This window comes from Tamandua tetradactyla, chromosome 16, assembly GCF_023851605.1.
Source record: "Tamandua tetradactyla isolate mTamTet1 chromosome 16, mTamTet1.pri, whole genome shotgun sequence".
Taxonomy (NCBI): domain Eukaryota; kingdom Metazoa; phylum Chordata; class Mammalia; order Pilosa; family Myrmecophagidae; genus Tamandua; species Tamandua tetradactyla.
The window spans coordinates 35,756,835-35,779,156 of record NC_135342.1 but is presented as its reverse complement, the minus strand read 5'-3'; the positions used below and the strand labels follow the sequence as shown (position 1 = coordinate 35,779,156).

General features: G+C 46.8%; 1 protein-coding gene across 2 annotated transcripts in view; it reads right to left on the bottom strand.

The window, feature by feature from the left end:
* Window positions 1-22,322, bottom strand: part of TSHZ3 (teashirt zinc finger homeobox 3) — a 70,462-nt gene that overhangs the window by 14,777 nt on the left and 33,363 nt on the right. The window contains exon 1 of one of the 2 annotated variants that reach the window (XM_077132278.1): window positions 7,230-8,230. The exons of the other annotated variant lie outside the window; for it this stretch is intronic. The gene's annotated coding sequence lies outside the window, so the exon portion shown is untranslated. Of the gene's footprint in view, window positions 1-7,229; window positions 8,231-22,322 lie in introns of those variants that run through there. 2 annotated transcript variants of the gene reach the window in all.

Below are 22,322 nucleotides of genomic sequence, written 5' to 3'. Positions count from 1 at the left end.
TGTGCCCCAAGGAGCACTGCATTGTGGAAACCACCATCATCTATTGTGGGACTGATGAGGTAGAGCCCAACCCAGCCCAGCCTGGTGGTGGTGTGTGTGTCGGTCTAGATTGACACCAGTCAGTTCAGCCTGTAACAGTGATGGTGCATCAGGCAGAGCACAGCTTCTGGAGCCAGGGTAAGTCCTTGCAAGAGGAGAGAAGCTTGGCTTGGGCACCATATTCTCATTCCTTTCTGAACTCAATACAACATATTCCTAAAATTCCCATGTACCTGAATATGGAATTCAGGGTTTGAACCCCTTCCTTATTATCCTCTTCCCCTGTTATTCCACAACCCATAATGTAAATCCTAATCTATTGGATCTAATCAATTAGGAGAAAAATCACTTCATCCAAAGAAGTAATTTTCTCACCCTGGTGGAATTTCAGGCAGCAGCAACTAGGAGCTGGGTGAGTTATTAGGGACAAGGAATGTGGTGGGACTTCTCAAGTTGCACACCATGAGCAGCTGTCAATTTTGATGATGGAAGAGACCAGCTGTGCCTTTCACATTTCCAGTTCTGGAACATGAGAGCTTCTGGACGTAGGAAAGAGTGATTTTCACAGAGTAGCTTGTGGTCTCCAATGAGGCGGTGATGGAACTAAGCAGAACTCCTGCCGGTCTACCATACTCCATGATCCCCAAACCCCGTGAAACCACTGTTGAGTGTTGGACAATGGGCTTGAAATCTGCCTCCTCTGAAGGACAGGTGATAAAGAAAATTTGGGGGCTCTTCTTAGAATTCACCTCTTCAAGGTAGGCTATATGTGCATTACTCCAATTTTCAATGGACCTTATTGGCTTTTCTCTGTGTACTCAAAAGAGCTGTATCCAGAGAGAAGGTAAATGGCTTATTTACACAAAAGAGGAATCACAATTTACACAGAAGAGGAAGCAATTAATCTACCCAACCCATCTGCACATCCATCTACCCCAAAACCCCACATATCTATCCAACACATTTTAGTAATTACATACTCCAGATCCTTTAGGCTTAGGAAGACGTTAACAAAACAAACAGTTCAGAGCCACAGACTTTATGATTAGGTGGTCAAGATGTCTTTGGTGACTAAGGCATTAGAGAATCACACAGCGGCACAAATGTCTTAGCTTGGAATTCAAAGTACAGCATAAGCAGACCCCATCTTACCTTTCAAGACGTCCACTGCCTGCCTTACATATACACACACACACATACACACACACACACTACCCTTCCCACATCAGGTTCCTTCAGCCATGCCTCAATTTATCTTTTCTTCCACTTCACATGCGATGCTCTATCTTTCCTTATCTGCATACCTGTCCTCCAGCATCTGCTCACTCCACCTCCTGAGGAAGCCCTTCCTCACCTGTCCTGTTGAAAGTGACCTCTCCAGTCTCAGAGGAGGGACAATGGTTAGGAAAATACAGAGAAGTATAAGGAATTACTATTCTAATGTCTCTTTTTGTTTTTCACACTAAGGTTTTAGAATGGTTAAACATTCTAAATTGCATAATTTGTCTCCCTGTCCAGCGGCAAGGGCCAGTCTTCCATTAGCTCTGTGCCCTTCACACAGTCTGGTCTACCAGCTGCTCCCAGTAACTCTGGTTGAATTCATACATTTTGGCTGGTGGTTGTGCTAGTTTAAATCTGTTACGTACCCCAGAAAAACCTATGTTCTTTTAATCCCACCTTGTGGAGACAGACCTATTGTTGGGTGGGACCATTTGGTAAGGTTGCTTCCATTCAAGATGGGTCTTAATCTTCTTGCTGGAGTCCTTTAAGGGAGAGACATTTTGGGAGAACACTCAGAGCTGAGAGAAGCTAAGAGAGAAAAAAAATGCCTACAGAGACATTTTGGAGGAAAAAAACTGTAGACACCACCATGTGCCTTCCCATGTGACAGAGGAACCCCAGATGCCAGCAGCCTTCCCTCCGAGAAGGTATCCATGGGTTGGTGCCTTAATCTGGACATTTTTATATCTTAGAATTATAACTTAATAAATCCCCTTTATAAAAACCAATCCATTTCTGGTATATTGCCTTCTGGCTGCTTAAGCAAACCAAAACAGATTTTGGTGCCAGAGAGGTGGGATGTTGCTGAGTTTACAAATACCAACCATGCTGGAACAGCTTTTTAAATGGAGAAGGGGAAGATTTTGGAAGAATTGTGAGGGGCATGAAAGGAAGGGCCTAGAGTGCTCTGAAGAGACCACTGGTAGAAATATAAACTCTAAAGAACTTCTTATGAGGCCTTCTGTCTTATGAGACAGAAATGAGTTATTTGTCATTGCAAACTGGAAGGAAGGTGATCCTTGTTTAAACTGGTGGAGAATTTGGCAAAATTGAGTACTGGTGTTGGATGGAAGGGAGAATTTGAAAGAGACAAGTTGAGGTACTTAAAATAAAGAGATTTTCAAATTAAATGTGGAAAATGCAGCATAGCTTCTCCTTGCAGCTTACAGTAAAATGTGAGAGGAAAGGGATAAGCCAAGAACTGAAGTTTTGGGTTCAAAGAAATCAGAAATTGATGGTTTGAAAAATTCTGGGCTTCCAGAAAGTGAGACTCCAGAGAACAGAGCCCCATATGAGAATTTGACAAAACACAGAACCAGTCAGCCATTTCAGAAAAAGCCAGGATTGGAAATGCAGTTATCCATGAAGGATTTGTGGAATGTCCTATTGTCTGATGGTTGGAATCTCTGTTTTTGCCACAGGAAAAACCAACAAGCTTGTTGCAGATCTGTATAAACGTAATCACTGCCAGTCTGGACTAAAATAGACAATAAAAGGACAGACTGAAGGAAAAATGACTTCAAAGGTAGAACAGGTTGGAGACAAGAAACCTTAGGCCAACAGAGCAGATCCACCTATGCACATGGAGAGTGTGAGTCTACAAAGGGTGGAACACATCCCCTCAAGGTTGGGGAAAGCCTGGCCACCACCCCATTGTTCCAAAGGTGTTGAGCATGTGCCCTGAAGATGGCAGAGAATGGCTGCCACCCAGATTCTTGAAGAGGGTGGAGTGCAGAACAAGGTGGTCTCCCCAGTGCTCCCCAATGTTGCAACCCTCACCTCTCCAGTGTTTGGAAAGAACAGGGTTGCTATGCAAGCTCTTAGAAAGGGTGGGATTGCTGCTCTTTCAAGCCCTAAGAATAAAACATCCTTCTGTAGATGACGCTCAGACTTTGAAATCTAATGGCATTTGCCCTGTAGGTTTTTGGAACTGTTCAGGTCTGATGACCCCTGTTTCCCTTTCAATTTCTTCCTACAGAAATGGGAATGTTTATCCTATGACTGTCCCTTCTCTGTATACTGGAAGCAGATAACTTATTCTAAGTTTCACAGGTCCACATCTAGAGGAGAATTCTGCCTTAGGACAAACCATGCCTGTAACTGATTTTGATAAGACGTTGTACTTAATATTGTTACTGAAATTATTTAAGGCTTTTGTGATACTGTGATGGAATGAAAGTATTTTGCGTATGGAAATAACACGTCTTTTTGGGGTTCAGAGGGTGGACTATGCTGGTTTGACTCTGTTATGTACACTAGGAAAAATCATGCTCTTTTTTTTTTTTGCATGGGAAGGCACCAGGAATTGAACCTAGGTCTTCGCATTGGCATGGCAGGTGAGAACTCTGCCTGCTGAGCCACCATGGCCCGCCCAGAAAGCCATGCTCTTAATTCAGTATTGTGGGGCAGACCTATTGCTGGGTGGGACCTTTTGGTTAGGTTGTTTCCATGGAGATGTGACCCCACCCATTCAAGGTGGGTCTTAATCCACTTGTTGGAGTCCTTTAAGGTAGAGACATTTTGGGAGAGCACTCAATGCTGAGAGAAGCTAAGAGAAAGAAAATGCCCACAGAGACATTCTGGAGAGAAGGAACAGCAGACATTGCCATGTGCCCTTCCATGTGACAGAGGAACCCCAGATGCCAGCAGTCTTTCCTTGGAGAAGGTATCCTCTTGTTGGTTCCTTAATCTGGACATTTTCATGGCCTTAGAATTGTAACTTAGTAAATCCCCTTTGTAAAATTCAATCCATTTCTGATATATTGCATTCTAGAATCTTTAGCAAACCAAAACAGTGGTATTGAGTTTAAGAACCATGAGGGGCCAATAGCCACCTCAAGCGGAAACTGCCAACAGTGTCCCACACAGCTCTCAAGTACAGGGCAGAGTAGCCCCAGGGCCCTCTGCCTCATCACCTCTTCATGCCTGCTCCTCTCATCCCAAAGAGACTTCAGCAAAGTCAAGGCCACAGGTATTACTCAAGAGTTCCTTACCTTAGGACCTGAGGGAAAACAAAAAAGTGGCACCTGGAGATTCTCCCAGGACACCAGCATGTGACCATCAAGGCTGGACCATCTTCCCAAAGCCCATAGTCCCTGTCCAGGCCCTGCCCTGACCCCCACCCAGGCCCCACCCAGTCCCCCACCCAGGCCCTGCTTAGCCCCCACTCAGGCCTCACTAGTACAAAACTGGCCATGATTGGGATGGACAGGGAAGCATTCACTCTAGCCCATTTAAAGAAGCAACATCTCTTCAAGTGATTTTAAATTTTGACTGATATATATATACATACCTATTGATCTCAACCTTACCTGTCTTTATTAAAACAGGTTTCCTGAAACCAATCTACAAACAATACCTCACAATATTTGTTCCCTGGTCTCACTAATTTCTACATATGCTGACTTAGCTATTTCTTGTACTAGATTCGGGAACTCTCAGCACCTCACCATCCACCAAAAAATTAAAAAATAAATTAAATTTTAAAAAGAAAACAGAAAAAGAAAAAACAACAATAACAAAATGAAAGCAGCACTCTCATTAACTGGTTGACCCTATACTTGACACAGCCCTTTTATGGGGGTAATATAACAGTGTCTATCAAAATTGAAAACATGCATACTCTTTGATGCAGAAATCTATGCCACAGAAATACTCATGCATAGGCAAAAACAACAAAAAAATCCCTTCTATGTTTAAGGGTGTTCTTAGCAACATTTGTTTTTATAATACCAAAAATAGGGCATAAACAAACTAAGGCACATCCATACCATGAAATATTATGCAGCAATTTGCAAGAATGATATACGACAGAATTACCAATGTTAGCAAAATGCAGAACAACTTTGGAAACATTCATATGCTGGAACAGCCGTATAAACTAGTACAATCACTTTGGAAAACTATTTGACATTATCTACGCAAGCTACACATACACATGTTCTATGACCCAGCACTTCAACTCCTAGCAGAAATGCGTACATGTGTGCATCAAACATCCGTGCAAAAATGTCCTTTGGTGCATTATTCATAGTCGTGAAGAAACTGGAAACAACCCAAATGTCCATCAACAACAGAACAGATAAATATATTGTGGTATATTCATACACTAGGATACTAAGAGCAGTAAACATGAACAAATACTGTGTTATCCAAAACAACATGGAAAACCTCACAAACATAATGCTAAGTGAAAATGCCAGATGCAAAAGAATACATGCTATTTGACTTAATTCATATGAATTTTGAAATCAGGCAAAACAATCAATGGTTTTAAAAGTGGAGAGAGCATGTATTCCTTGGGAACAATGATGGGGGGAGGGGGTGCCAGGGATTTCTGGGGGACAGGGACTGTTCTATGGACCGTGGACCTGGTTCCATGAGTATGTCCACTTTGGGAAAACACACTGACCTGTACACATATTTGCACGTCGTCCTTTTCGTATATTATACGGCAAAGAAATAGCTCACTTTTAAAAGAATGAGATAATTCTTTAAGTGCTAATGTGGGAAGATCCATAGTGGCAAATGGGAAAAACAATCAAGTTGCAGAAGGGCAAACACAGATCTCTATTTTATGAGTGACTCTGTGTGTGTGAGGCAGTGTGGGGGCACCCAGGAAAAGGACCCTTACACTCGAATGCTAACAGAGGCTCTCCTGGCGCAGGAGGGGACACCACAGCTGGGGATTGTGCAGCTGGAGGAGGGAGAGAAGTGGGGCTCTCTTCTGCATTGTTTGAAATATTTACAGGTGCAAGTACACTTCATAAAAAGTATAAAGGAAAAATAGGTTTTTATTAAGCACTGTCTGCACATCAAGCTCTATTCTGGGCACTGGCAGGCAAGAAAACACCAGACTAAGTCCTTTCCTCCAGGGAGCATTCATTTGAGGAGGGCTGCACGAGTGGATGAGTGAGCGTGTGTTCGGGCTCCGGGGGCTGAATGCAAAGGCACTGAGGCCTTGCTCGAGGGCCAGCTCCGTGGGAAGCCCAAGCCCAAGACCCATCGGCATTTCTAGGTCCTCCTGGCTTACAGCGCCCCTCCCACCTTTGCTTTTCTTAGTCATTCAGGGCGAAGGTGCATCATAGGCACAGGTGAAGCTGGAGTGATGGGGGGCACCCTTCCACTGGCCTCCAAGGGCTGCTGGGCTCTTAGGGCATCTCATGCAGAACGACACCCATTGGGCATGGCACCCCCAACCACAGGGAGCCAGGGGGTATCTAGTCTGTCCCTCCCTTTCAGATTCAGGCCTGGTTTCCACTGGGCAAACACCGAATTCCTCACCAGACCTTCCAGTCCCTGGGATGTGTTTGGCAGGAACGGGGTGTCCATGGACAGGTGGGGAAAGGCCAGTGATGTCACAGGTATGCAGGGTACCTGATCTAAGTCTCCACCCCTTGGGCGTTACTGAGCAAGTGCATGGTGGGAGTTCATTCCTCTCCCTCTTCTTCCTCTTCTTTGCTACTTCCAAAAAACAAACAGAAAGTTCTAAGGCCTGGGTTTCCTGGTCTCTGCTCTACCAGTCTGTATAATTCACTGTCCAAGGAACAGCCAGGCTGGGGTGGGGTGGGGCACTCAGAATAAACCAGAATGTCTCTCTCCTGGCTACATCTTGCTCCCCTGACCATTCCCTGCAATCTGATGGCCCCAGCAGTTACCCTCCCCTAAAGCGTAGCTCTGATGTACCCCAACCCTGAGATCCACAGGCATGTCCTGAGTCAGACCTGGTGGGACACCGGGCTAGGCCCCAGGGGACAGGGTTGCGTGGGGCACTCAGCTGGCACTTGGCTCTTTGGTGACCAGTGGCACTCCTCGGCTTCTCAGGTGCTCCTGTGCACCAAGGCAAGGTCACGCCGGGCCTCTGCTCACGTTAATCAGGGGTACTCTTCTCCCAGAACCCAATGACATACCGTCTTATGGGGTGTTTTACTGTTTCCTCCATCCCAAACTGACCATTCTCAATTCTGGGTCCCCACGGTACTCTGGGGCGTTTGCAGGCAGTTGAGATAGTCGTTTCCACAGGGGGCTGAGCAGATCAGGCTTGCCGTGTCGGCAGCCCCTCCGCACAGGACCCACACATGCTGGGTACTGCAGAAGTCCTCCAAATTGAATCAAACTTTCAAATCAACAGGTGCCACAAATATGGAAGGTTGAGTTTTTTGCTCGTTTTTTGCTTGTTGTTTTGTTTCCTCAAGACTGTTTAGCATCAAGTAGCATTTCCAGAAAGAATGTGAAGTTCAGAGGCAATTATTCAGGCACAGCCGCAGCTGTGACCTCACAGAAGGCACCCTCCTGCTCGGGGCTTGGTAGTCCCATAGGTACCTTCCTGAGCATGACCGCAGCCCAGCTAGCAGCAGCCCCGGGAGGGGGTGGAGCAATGCCACATGTTCCATTTAATGGATGGGGAAACTGAAGCTCAGAGCAAGTGGCCAGGGGGAAGGCAACCTTCAGAACTCATGACTCAAGGAAGTAGGTCCTACCATGTGGTCTCCCTCTCTAAGATCTGAGAGGGTGGTGGGTATAGGGACAGGAGTGGCTGCAGGCATTGGTGGGAACTGGGGGTGCAGGGTAGGAGTTCTGCTAGGGCCACGTCCAGAGCCACTTCGGTGAACCTCTCTGACCCTCAGTCTCCTGTTTTTGGTAAAACAGGGCAATTTTGCCTGCCTTAGAGGGTTGTAGGGAGCATTAAAGGATACCAAATATGCACGGTAGGGAAAGCAGCAAACACCACAGGGTGGGTAACCAGAGCCCTGGGCTGGTCCCAAATGTGGGATCCAGGTTTTCCTCTTCATTTTAGGGTGAAGGTGGGTAGTTTGGTAGTTTTTAAATCTGCAAATGCAAATGGGAAGGCTGCTTTCTGGATGAAACTAAACCTGGAGGTTTCTGAAAACCATCTGCAGGAAGGCAAACAGGGGGAGCCCTCTCAGCTGGGCCTCTAGAGGTGGGGGTGGGGGACACCCTGAACATGCTCACAGGGCCCACGGTGTAGGGACACCCTGTGACACTCACATTCCTACTGCACAAGCTCAGTGGAAAGCCCACAGTTCAAAGGGCTAGGTGGGTCCCTCACCACACACCCCAGGCCCGAGAGAGACTCAGGGTGGCTGTCTCTGGCTGCCTCTCCCTCCGAGGGGACAGTTTGAACAGTTTTTATAGCCGCCACTGCGAACACGGAATGTCACATGAGCAAAGGCACTTGTCAAATGCCTTTCCCTTACAAGCACCCTCATCATGACCTGTGTTAATGAAGTTAATTGAATTTAAGATCAATAATGGTTAATTATTGCAATTTGACATTCAGAGATAAATGGCTTTAAGACAGAGAAGGGTGTGTGTGTGCGTGTGTGTGCGAGCACGTGAATTCTCTCCAAAGGAGGTGGGCGCATTACAAGCCTGGGAGGGATCCCACAAGCCTCCCATTGATTCTGGTACAATCTGATCGACTTCAGCCTCTGATGTATGTGGGCTTTTCAGAGCTACAAGTAAATGTTCTACAAGACTACTCTAACCCTTGTCACTGGCCAAATCTATACGTGCTGTACACCAGAAATCTATTGAGATAGATTAAAGAACTGCTGGAGAAACAAGAGCAGCTTCAATAAAGGTGCAGGTTTATTATATTGACTATTAATGTAACTTAACTGTATGCAGTTATGAATGCTTATGGATCAGGGCAGTTTAATTTGGGGCAGTTAGATATGATTATAATTGAACACAATTTTTTTTTTTTTCACTTCACCAAAGATGAACTCAATTCGACAGGAAAGAAAAAAGAGAAACAATAACAGCTTGGAAGGTAGGTGGTGACCAGCCCCAAGAGGATGGCGTCCTGGAGATGGGGCGTGCAGGGCAGCATGTGGGGACCTCTCTCACCCAGACGCTCCCCACTCGGCCCCCTGCCCCGAGGCCCTGGCTGGAGCTGCCCCCCTGGAGGTCTGCGGCCACCCCCTACACCCTCCTCAGGGCTGATCACAGCTCCTCGGATTTCACCCGCGTTGGTGCAAAGTTTATTTCCAGGAGGATTTCTTGGAGGTAGGAAGATGTCTCCCCAAACGCGCAGGTGGTGGGGACTCCTACATGCACACCAAACATGCTAAATGACCACTTACAAGATTTATAGTGACAAAGTAAATGTTGTCGAGAAAGAAGTCCTACTGATTGTGGAGCACTGACAATAAAATGCAGCTGAGGAGTTCTGTCAAAATGTAAGATTATGCAAAAACACCGTGGAGAACACTGCTAATCATCTGCTTGTGTCAATTACTTGAAGGGTCCCTGACAGCATATTTACATTAAACACATTTCAGTAGCAAAATCCTTAATGCTGTATCAGAATATTTTTCATTACCATTAGGGAATCTTTAAAAATCTTTTTTTTTCCCCTCTTACAGTAGGAGTGGTGGTGAGACACTGAAGGCTGGGGTGGGAGCCTGCGTGGGCAGACCAGATCGTGGGAGGTCTCAGCTCACGAGGGCAGCACCCTGCTGGAAAGAACCGCAGGATGCGCGAGTGGCATGGGACTGATCCACGCCACACTTTGCTCTATGGGCAGGCGACGGGGCCCGCTTGCATCTCTGAGAGCCTCCAGGCCACATGAAAAGCAGCTTTCACTTTCCTTCTGGCTGTGGTGTCTGGGCCCACACATCTAGCGTCACGTGCTTTAACAAGGGGATGGCAGGCATACAAGGGAGTTGTTGGAATAAGAACTTAGGTTGCAACTGCAGGGATGGGCCACCATTCACACAGCTCCTCCTGGTTCCACAATCAGGATGATACGGACATAACCCAAGTGAGCTGGGCAGGGTTCTGGAGCAGTCCAGCTGCGTGACACATGTCCAGCGGGGAGGCACTGACCCCGTGCTGGGCCTCGTCACCGAGGCGGGGGATGCACACGAAGGGGGCACTGCGAGGCCAACCTACAGGGCAACTTGGCAAAGTGATGTAAAGTCGGGGCAGCAGGCACTCGGAAAATACATCTGAACCCTTTCAGGATACCACATACAAGGTACAAAGTGACAGTGGTGATGATGGCAGCTAGGACATTGGGGGTTTTATTTTTGAGCACTTTGCTGAACGCTGATTTTCAATGTCTTACTTCGCCCTCACAGCCGCCCCATGAGGTAGGTCTGGCTGTCTGCTCACTTCTGGGAAGGAGACTGTGCCCCGCTGAGTGCTGTGGCCGGGTGAGCGGGACAACCAGGTGGGACCCACAGTCTCCTGGCTCCTGCCACACCCACACTACGGACACCTCTGACCATGCCTATGTGAGGCTCCAGCCCTGTGAGCACTCAGAGAGGCAGGCCGGGGCTCCATCAAGCAAAGTTCATAAAGTCTCAGAACTTCCAGTAATGTTGAAAAACGCTTCTGTACATTTTAGAAGATGGAGCCGTGGTCCTGGGCCCATCGGGAGAGCGCGCATGGGGAGGTCGGGGACAAACGCTGCCAAAGAGGGCACCCGCGAGGCTGGAGGTCCGGGGCCTGATCCCACGTGCCACCCCCTTCTGTGGTCTGTGCTCTGGAAAGGGCTACAGGTGGCTCGGCCAGGGTGCCCCAGGGGACAGCACCCGGCTGGCACTCCACAACCACACCCAGTGTTTACCGCACCAGGAGGTGCAGAGCACCAGGAAAAGACGGAGACCCGTCCCGTTCCGCTCCACGGAACCCTACGTCAGCGGTCGTGTCCAAGAGTGGTATAAGTTCGAGGGAGGTTCCGAATAAAATGCATTCATTTGAAGAAATTCTACATTCCGTTTTATTGAGCAAAAACAATCCATTTCCCTCCATTTCCAAACATACAGACAACATTCCCCTAACTGACCTAAACATGACCCACACCTATTGCTTTTCTCAACCCAGTGAGAAGGATAAAAAAGAAAAGAAAGCCAGCAGATGCCCCGTCACATCGCACCTCCACACCATCCACGAGCTATGGAGGAGGAGACCATGGGAAAACAGGAGCATACAGAAGCCAAATGCTCTAGTTCAGCAAGGCAATACTTGGATGGTTTCTGGGTGTCTCACTGCTTGATGATGAGTAAAGGAGATTGTGGAACCACTGGCTTCACTTTTGTTTCTTCCCATGGATTAAATGCATGCATGCATAAACATATGCACACATCTCTCCATGTACGCAAAACCTTCCCATGTGCCACCACCCCTGTCAGGCCACAGCCGGATGTGGCATCCTCTCCTGGAGGGGCCAGCAGGGGCCTGGCACCTGGGGTGCTAGATACACATGGGAAGCAGCATCCTTATGCCAGGGCCCGGCCGCAGGAGACCACTGCCCACAATGGAGCGAACAACTTTCGCAGGTCTGGCTGGTACTCTGCCGCCACGGCAGCTCAGGGGTGAGGGTTCCTGTCTTTGCTGTTTGGCTATTTGCTGCACCCCTGTCTTCCTTCTGGGTTCTAAGCCAGGCCCTTCCTGCCCGGAAAGGCCTCGGGCCTCAGGAAGACCAGACTTCTAGCTGAAATGGTCACGGGCACAAGAGTCAACTAGAGACAGCCCGTAAAACTGCTAGGGTGTAGCTGTAGGTCTCGTGGAAGAAAGCAGGTAGGTTTCGGAAGGCTGGCTCTGCTGCGAGGATCCAGGTGGAATGTTCAAAATAAGTGAGCCCTCGTGTAAACTATGGACTATAAATAGTCCACTATAATAATATTCTCTCTTCGATGGTAACAAAAGTGCCGCACCAAGGCAAATGTCAAAAATGGGGATGGGACTATGGGAAGTCTGTATGTTGTGCATGACCTTTCTGTAAGTTCACAACTCCTCTCATAAAAACAGAAAACACACTAACAATAACCACGGCTAACTCACCTTGAGCTGGGAGCTGTTTAAGGACTTTCCACCGCGGGTTCCTGTAATTCCCCCTGCCCCCACTCCCCAAGAACTTCATGGAATGCATACTCATGATTCACATTTCACAGCCAGGGAGGGACTGAGAAAACTGCTCAAGGGGACAGGACGTGTCACACACGGCCAGAATGGGGACCCCGCTGCGGTGACCACACCTGTACCTCTCTCCTCTCACCAGCCACCATTCCGCCGGACCTGCTTCCATAGGGGCATCTTCAGCTGTTTACAGAAAGCACCCCCCCTTCCCCCGAACTGCCAAACTGGGACTCCAGCTTCCCCCCACCCCACCAAAAATTAACCTCAAGTTTTTAAAATATCAAAACCTTAAAACGTATAATTAAATTAATCATCATAAATTACTTTTTTAGCACCGAGAGCTGGATTTATAATATCATTTTCAAAGCTCTCTGTGAGATTTTAAATATTTTATAGCATATGTGAGTTCGAGGGAAATGTGTCTAAGGGCTTAAATATCGCTGTGGAGTAGCAGACTTTGACAAAAACTGTAGCACAACTGTTTCTAAGGTAGTTTGTAAAAATTATTTATTTCCATACCAGTTAATTATGATGGGAGTCTTTGTTGAATGCACAAGCATTAAAAAAGTGCTGATATTTTATGCATCTTTAACTGGAGCGAGAGTCCCCGCAGCGCGCTGGTAACTCCTTGACATTTAGCATTCACTCACAGCAACTGTAATAAGGGGTTTGATTGCTTCCTTTGCAGATGCAGTAATTTAATAACTATGATCAGTTGCATAAATTTACTATACAACCATCTTAAGTTAGCCACATTAAAATTAAGCAAAATTGTAATCTGTTGACAGATTATTGCTACTGAACAATTCTACTAAAAGCATTTCAGATTAGCAAGTGCCACAAGCATTTGTGTTTTATAAGCTTGTAAAAAAATACGGCAGCTCCTTTCTTCCCCACCCTGATCTTCAGTCGCCCCCCCCAGCACACACACACACACACACACACACACACACACATACACCCCACACTTTCTGACTATTAGACAACTTCATGAAATCCTAAGCTTTCTGTTAAATCATCTGAACGGTTGATTTAGTCACTGGAAATGCTTTGTTGTGGTGAATTCTGCTATTCGGAAAAAGGAAAGAAAAGGATGTAGGGAAGGAAGAAGGGAGAGAGGGAAGGAAGGAAGGAAGGAAGGAAGGAAGGAAGGAAGGAAGGAAGGAAGGAAAGATGGAAGGTTGGAGGGAAGGAAGAAGGGAGAGAGGGAAGGAAGGAAGGAAGGAAAAAAAGGGTAATGTCAGTTCCTTCTTCCTTTCCTCCTAGTAATTTCCCTTTTGCAACTTTGTATCCACTGCCTTTAAAGAAAAAGGAAATCTCCTATCATGGAGATCTTATGAATAAAATGATCGCAATCACCAGAGCAAAGGAAAAGTGCTAATTTGGAACCTTAGCTGGAGGACGGGTTAAGGGTGCTGTGGTTTTCTTTGAGGCTGTGAGGTCCCTGCAGCAGTTAATTGAGGACATAACACAGAAGCCTTCTCACTCTGTTGGTAAAGAACCGCTCAACAAGTTTGTGAGTTAGAAGAGAAGACGGCATAATTTCTGGGGGCAAGTCTTACCTATAGCACATTGTGATAAAGAAAAGAAAACACTGCCTTTGCCCATTCTGTTTAAAACCCAAACGGGACCCACATCTCCCACTCTGGTGCCCTGTTGACTTTTTAGAGCAATGTTTAGCCAAGCAAGCAAGTCAGGAATAACTGTTTCTGATACTTCCCAGCAAATATCTTTAACCATCTGTTTACACTTGCTAAATATGCTTCCAAGTTTCCAATTTTATCAGTATATAAAAAGAATATCTGTTTTTCAAAAAAATCGTAAATATCTTGTGATGCATCTTTACATAATTCAGGAGAAAAATTTTTAAAAACTTCTCTCTTGAAAGCCAGCGTGATCCGATTTGTTTAAACTTTCATTTACATAGAGATTTGGGGTGGGAGCCATAAAAGAGGAGGGTGTGCTTTTTTAACAATCAAATGTCAAAGGTTGGCCACCCAACGTGAGGTGGGGGGGTGCTTGGCACGACGGTACCCCCTTCCCCGCCAGAGCAAATAAGAGAAATCGTGTGGGGCCCCCTCCCGGGCGGCCCCACATATGCAGGCTGACACTTCAGATGGAGTGGCAGGGTCTCTCCCAGGCTGGTGACACTTCGGAGCTGGGTGGAAGCTTCCTGCCCAGCCAGGACCACTGCTGAGCTTGACAAATTGGATGGGACTTCACTACCAAATTTCCTGCCAAGAGACCTAACAGTCAAATGTCTGTCTTCTTCTCATCGTCAAAGAGTGATGGTAGGACTTTGACAGAATGTCCTTGCTACTTAAAGATAGAGCTAATGCAAAATGATGGAGAAACGTGAGGTCTATGAAACTCCTGAGAGCCCAGCAAAAGCGATTTCCAGCCTTAGCGGCCATATTCTGACCTTCCGGATGTGACAAGGTACGTGAGGGCGGGAGGGGGTGCACACACGCGTGTATGTGTTTAAATCCAGAATTCTCCTTAAGCAGTAGCAATGAGCCTGGGTTTCCATCACCACCACTGCCACCGTTACCTGCAATTCTTTGTAATAAATTGGAGATAACCAGGGCGAGGTTTGTTTGCTTCTAATTATAACTAATTATGCTTCTAAATATGTTCTTTAGGGTTACCACGTGCATGAAAATGGAGGTAGGAAAGAAAGAAAATGCATCGGGATTATTAAAAGAAAGAGAAACATACTAATTAGCTAACTAGTATACTCATTTCAATGTTTAATAATATTTTTTAACATTCCAGCATACGCTGCAGAATAAAAAATTACCCACAGCACCACCTGTGCCTCCCCTGGGACTGGAGGATTTAGAGTTCTCTCTTGCAGTCTCAGAATCCTCGCTTCTAAATATTTCTTCGGGTATTGCTTTGTATTCCACCCCATCCTACCCCCACAAATTAAAAACAAAAAGAGATAGTAAATTTTGTTCCTTACCAAAGCCTTTTAAATAACAGCTCTACAAAGCCCAACTTAATTACATAACTCAAGCACTTGAGAAAAAAAAAAAAAGCATTTGTTCCCATAATTTTGGAAGCTGCCTCTATCCGATTCTATATGTGCAGATTGCACTGGCTGGGCAGAATCCGGTGTCTGCCCTGTGCCCTCAGCCTAGGTACCATTTTTCCCCATCATTTTTCTCCATCTGCTTGCTCCTCCCCTCACCCTCTGTTCTGGGAAGTTCCTGGGCTTTGTGTGGCCTGAGATGGGCCTAAATGCCTAGAGCTGGGGAGACAGGGGATGCCGGGGGTGCACAGACACGTGAGAGGGGGAGAGCTGCTACACTATTGAGATCCAACAATTAATGGTCAAGAGTGGCCAAAGCCCCCACAGATGCCCACAAGTACCTTTGGCTTTTCTACCCCCAACTCCACTTCTCCCGATCATGGGTCAGTCGTACACAAACAAAGCCTTAGCAGAGATGTAACGGAGGAAATAATAGCCATTTCCAATGATAATACACAATTTTAGCACTGACGCTTGGCTGATTTAGGTGTTCGGCCAACGTGTCAAGCAGCCTGCCTTCCTTAGGCGGGCCTTTAATGGGTAACTGGCAGGCTCTGGCAGCCTTATTTCTGTTTTAGATTTGGTTTGTCATTGGGTATCCATTACCTGCCATTCATCTTTGATCTCTTTGGACAGGCCTGATCAAAAGATGTCATTTGACCTACTCCACTTGGCAGAAACTTGTATGACTCTCATAAAGGGGCCACCCCAGCTATAAATAAAATGACATTATTATTTTTCTGTCCTATCATGTAGAAGAGACAATTATGATAATGCAGTGTCTGTCATTGGGAGCCCAGCAAATTGCTAGCTCTCACGCAACTGTTTAGCTTTCTTATTTGTTTTTTGTCTGTTTTCCTCCATTTCAAGTTGGAAATAAAGCAGAATTGAAATCCCTAATGCTCTGCCTCCCACTCCGACAGTCTCAGGGCTTCTTCCCCGGGCACTGACATGCAGGTGTGGCTAGCAGCTTGTGTTTGTCAATGGTGGGTGGTGGTCCCGGCTGTGTTGGCTACATACAGTGACAATGGGATCAGGTTTGTCCTTCATTCAGTGTTTTGAAAACAAGCTAATCTCTGAAATTAGAACTGAGAGATATTACTGCAAATAGACAAAATCATGGTAAGGGTTTATTGTATCCTTAATTAAGTCATAATAAGGAAAAATGCATTGGAATGTTCATCTGATAGGCCCAACAGAGTCGGCTCATTCATCTCTGGGGAGTCTACAGCTCAGGAAGATGTTGGTCTAATCAACTGTTAGCTTCTCTGGTAGGGATTAAAAACATGAGCCCCATTCTTATGAGACTGATTCCCAATCCTTTAGAGAAATGATGGAGGCTTGGATGGCTCATGGGTCTCACTCCTTGTATGAATAGGTTTAAGGCTCTGGGATCACAGGGGGCTGTTTGGAAGAGATAACTAATCATTAGCCTTCCCTGTGTGTGAGATGCCTGCATTGATAGAGGCGGCAAGTGCTCCATCCACCCTGTGCCAGGAACCACCCACTGCTTAGTGATCTCTACCTCTCCAATTCTCTTGCCTGGGAAGAAAGAACAGGTGCCCATCATCAAAACCTCAGCTGAAATTCTGGCTGTGGCTGCTCAGGGGGCTATCATTCTAGAACCAAGAGGATAGCAGGAATTTCACAGATAGTACCAAGCATGACACCTCATTTGATACAGGAAAGAATAAGGCCCAAGAAGGGTAAGGAATGCCCTGGAACCACCAACCATGACAGGCTACCTGCTACTTTTCCTGAGGCCAGCCTGAGACTTCAACCTTCTAAGAGCTGTCAGTCCACCAAGCCTGCTGCTGTTCCCAGGCTCTCTGCCTCTGGAACATGGGATGACCAAGTTTTACATGACATGAAAGTGCAGAAAGTGGTGTTGCAGTTTATTCCCAGCAAAGATGGCAGATGGTGGGCATCAGGACTCGATGTGCAGCCCCTTACACATGCCTGCAAAAGGATAGGGCTAAATGCTGGAGAGGGTAAGACAAGTGGGTGGGTGGTAAAAGAAAGGAAGGATGCAAAAGAGAGAGGAGCAGGAAGAGAATGGGAACAGACTTCAACAGGGAATAATGAGGCATCTAGCTGAGGCTTAGATTGGTGGAGTTAAATATTTTGCAAAGAAGTGGCAGTCAGGAATATTTTCCAAGAGCAGAGGCTCCAGGTAAGGCAATGCAACCTTCCAATGAAACAGAAGCATCAGAATTGAGACTCTCTTGGTTTAAGAGGCAACATTCATTTTGAGGAAGAACACATCCGAGTGACTCCACAGCTTTGGGAACTATCAAATCAATGAGAAAGATTATTTTGGATTAGCAAAGAGTCAAGAATGGCCAGGAAATAGTCCCCTAATTGGGAAGTCTATGCATAAAAATGAGAGAAGTGTGGAAAGCATGGCCCTCTCTAAGTCATTCAAATGCAACTTCTCTTGCAAACACTAAATAATGAGGCACAAAGAGGAAAGATGGTTCTAAAGGCTGCCATTGCTGCCCCCACATTGGAGAAACTACCCCTAGTTTTCCCTCGTCTCCTAGGATGAGCACAGCATCCCTACTCAGTATTCTCATCCTGCTCAGTGTCCTTATCAGTCATGGAACCCACATCAAAAGGGCCTGCCTCTGTCTGTCACATCCTCCACACTCTTAACTCCTCGTGGTGTGACTATCTTGGTATCTCTAGCACCTGCTGAAACTGGTCTGACCACTCAAATTGTTTTAATGATTCACAGAACACATGCTCTGGTAACCCAGTGCCCTCAGAGAAATCCGTGATCATAGGAAAGTACGAATGAGTACATTTTCCTTCCTTGAACTTAAGCAAAGTCTCCTACCCCATCCTTGAGTCCCAGGTCCTATTCATTGTGCTGTCACAGTTTGCTAAACCTGGAGTGCCCCAACTTTCTCATGTCTTCTCTCCATCCTGGTCCCAGAGAACAGTCTTCTCTTTTCTGCGCACAGCTTCTTTAGAAGCCAATGGAGCAAAAACTAAAGACTAAGAGAATTGAGTAAACCAAGGCAGAACCTCAGAGGAGTAAAATCACATTGTCTTCCTTTCTCTCCACAAACAGATGGTGAGCTCCAAGGGATTTGGGCCATTCCTCCTTCATTTCCTTTTTCTTGCTCATGTAGCCCTGATCCTAGATGCGAGCATCCAGTAGGTGGTTGGCAAACATCTGCTGCATGGATGAACCGATGGGCTCCCAGGCCCGATACTCAGGGCCAGCAGGAGAATGAACACAGTACAAAGGGTTGGGAGAGACAGGACCCTTTGTGGGGCAGCTGTGCAGTGTGACAGGACCCTAAAATCTTCTGGGTTCATTTCTCACAGTGTCCTGAGTAGCTAGGGAACTTGGGCATGTTACCAAACCCTTCTAAGTTTCTCTCTGTAAAATGAGGATAATAAGACCCTCCTCTGAGAAGGGCTGCTGATAGAATTACACATGTAAAGCATTCAATAAAGAACAGTGATTTCTGGTTATCGAAATCAGGATTTTCCATCAGCAGAGGGGATCCCTGCAATGATAAGAAACGGCAAGAACTGCACTGAGAGAGGACCAGTCCCCCCACAGGCCCTGCCCGTGCAGCTGGGAGGATCATGAAATGAACAGAAAACTCTTTTCCTGTGCAGTCAGCTCAGCTCCTTGAGCTCTGGAAGGGTTCAGGGTGGGAGCTGAGAGTCTTCCCATTATCCAAAAGTCTCTCCCCCTCTTGGGTATATGGAATCATGTCTCCTGGAAGAGATCCCTTAATCTTAATCCATGTTCCTGAGGGTGTGAATCCACTGTAAAGAGTGTCTTTAAACATGTTAAGCTGAGTCAGGGTGTGGTCTCATTTGGGAATCTTTGAAGGTCCACTTTAGGTGTGGTCAACTCAATCAGAGTGGGCTTTATCTGGACTACCGGGGCTTTATAAAGAGAACCTGGATGTCACAGGAGCCGGAAAGGAGAGGACATCACCATGTGACAGGAGGCAGAAATTCAAGCCCAGGAACCCTGTGGATTTCTGGCAGCAAGCATCAGAACACATAGATTCTCAGAGAAAGCAAGCTTGCTGAGTTCTCAATTTTGAATTTCTACCCTCAAAACCAAGAGCTCATAAATTCTCATTGTTAAGCCTAAACCAGTTTGGACTTTTTCTGATAGCAGCTCATGCAAACTAAGACACCCTCTCAGGCCCAAATTTTTACCAGCAGCAAGTCAGGTGGATGCTGGACTAAGCACTGCCTAGTTTGGGACACTCTTACTCAAAGCAAATCGATGTGGAGTGGGTTGGGGAAGGAGGATGGGGGTGAGGGCTGTGTACGAATTCATCTAAACCTCTGGTTATATTGCCTAGATCACCTTCCTCTTTGTTTCCACTCCCAGGATGCGTGAAGCATGTTGTCAGTGTCCGGGGAGGTGGGGAGACCCACCAGGTGCTCCAGAACCCTGCCTAGCAGTCCCAAGGCTGTCTCACGCCCAGCCTGAGCACCCCAAAGAATACCCCAGAATACCACCCTGGGATATCCTTTGGGGTGCGGGATATAAGCAAGGGGGGTGATCTGTGCTGCTGACTGTACAGATTTTGTCTGTGCAGGAAGAGCAGCCTTGGTCGCAGAGAACCCCTGGGTACAGGGGATGAAACGAAAGAGAGAAGCTATGGGGCTGTGAAAGAAGCTGGTTTTCTTGTGCTGCTACCCAGCTCCACACAGATGCTAAGGGGCCCATGAGCAGAGTATAGAGACAGGAAAACAAGATCCTAACCCACACAGGGCAACTTCAGAGCACTGCCACCCCCTCTCTGACCTGGCCTCAGTTTCCTCATCTGTAAAAGTGGGTGGCAAGACCCACTTTTCAGGGGGCTGCTGTCAGAGGAGTGATGGACAAGAGAAGTGTCTTGTGTGTGCTATAGAGTGCAGCGCCCACCACTGCATGCAGAGAGGACTATTCTCCATGTTTGGAAACTATGAATTGGTAGACTCTGGCCAAGTCAGAGAATCAAGCCCAGAGCCACGAAAGAAAGCTGTAGAGCTGTGTTGCCCGCTATTTAATTTAAATTAATTATTAAAAAAAAAAGTTAGAACTCAGCTCCTGGTTGCACTTGTCACATTTCAAGTGCTCAATTGCCACACATGGCCCATGGATATCATAATAGGTAACATGGCATAGGACATTCCCATCAGTGCAGAGAGTTTCACTGTACGTGCTCCCTGCAGTATGTCCTCCGAGTGCTCCCTTGATTCCCCACTCTATGATGTCTTCTCCCTTCCCATCCTCTTTAGGAAAGACACTTTGCTATGAGAACAGCTCATGATCTTTTGGGGGTCAACGGACCCTTTGAGAATCTAATAGAAGTCAACACTCACTGAAATTCAGGCTATCTCAGGGTACGGCATAAATTCCACTGGTGGATAAGGAACCATTCAATGGTTCGCCTTGAATCCCATAGTGATAATTTACTCATTCTTGTCTTCCCTTCTGATTGCTTCATGAAGAAAGTATCCCTTTGGTGCTACTGGTCTTTAATACCTCCCCCAAAACTTGCTAATCTCCCTTTTTTAAAAAAGAAAGATAAGGCATCAGACTGGGCCTTAGGCAGGCAAGAGAATCCAGCTAGAATTTAATGACATTGTTTGATTTCACTGCACTTATTTTTATGGTTATTTTGTCTTTATGACAAGTGATTCGGGATCTTCATTTATGAGAATGACACACACTCCGTTTCAAAACAAATTTACTTAAGTTAAAACGTGTGTAAATAATAATATTCTGGTGATGCACATGGTTTGCAGATATGTCAAAAAGAATGACAGTTTGGGATACAGGATGCTAAACCAGCTCAGCAGCAAATAATAGCCAAAGAGCACTCCAGAGGGGACTCTGAGGAGAGAAGCTCTCTTCACACCCCCAGCCTCCGGCCCATGGAGAGGGACTTGTTCTTCTTAATAAAAAGCAGCATTTGCTGTTTAGAATTTCCCATACCCCAGACTTGTAAAAGAACTTGGTAGGTTCCTATTGAAAGATCTGAACTTCCACTTTGGGGAGGTAGCAGCTATCAAAGCTCAGCATTAATAAATACATTAATAAATAAACGTAAAGTGTGCAATGAGCCGTTATCAATTAAAGGTGGGGTGCTTCAGCTCTGATTGACAGCTGTTGTGCTGGGTTGCTGACCTGACCGGGGCCTGGCCACCGAGTCCATGGGAGTGGGAGGCCAGCGGCAGAGCCTGAAATATGAGTGTGTAACCTGCGGGTTCAGGGCACTTGCAAGGGCATTGTCAGTGAAGCTTCTGGCATCACACACTACCTGTCCTCCAGGCTGTGCACATGCTGCCTGTCCCTACACATCTGCAGTGCCTCTGTGAGAATGACATCTGTCTGTCTCCCCTGGGTTCCCAGCAAACTGGCCATGACCTGTGAATTTGCCATGACACTGGGCCAATGGGCTGGACGAAGGGAGGGTCTGAAGACCAGCTAGAAGTATGGCCACAGCCATCTGGGAAATGGGGGGGATCCTGGGACCCAAAGAACCCCCTGCCCCTGCCTGGAAGGCCCCTACTTCTGAGTCAAGCACTCTCAAAGGTGGGGTGTTCTAGGGAAAGGGCTTTGAGCTCTCGGAGTCCAGGTATCTGTGTCCCAGCCCAGCCCAGCCACTTAATTTAGAGCAAACAGTTTGACCAAATCAGGTCAACACCTTCGTTCAGGGGAACAGCTGCCCTCAGAACGCCTGACACAAATGAGCCTTTCCTTTTGGCTGCGTTCCCCAGGTCCACATCTGGGGAATGCACAGAGTAGCCCCTTGGTGGTGCCTCATGGAAGCCTGGCAGGACCCCATGGGAGTAAACAGGGCTACGTCCTGGGCCTCTGGAAAGCAAAGGCTGCAAGGGAAGTAAGTCCCTGGCCATAGCCCTCTACCCTCTGCCAGGCTGTAGGGCTTCTTTCCCTATAGTTTTAAGGAGAGAAGCTGAGGCCCGGAACCCAGGCTCATCAACTCCCCCTGCCAGCTGACGCCCTAGGGAGCGAGAGGCACCCATCTCTCCAAGCAGGTGGGGGCCTCCCAGAGCCAGAGGAAGGCACAAGGCCAAGGGACAG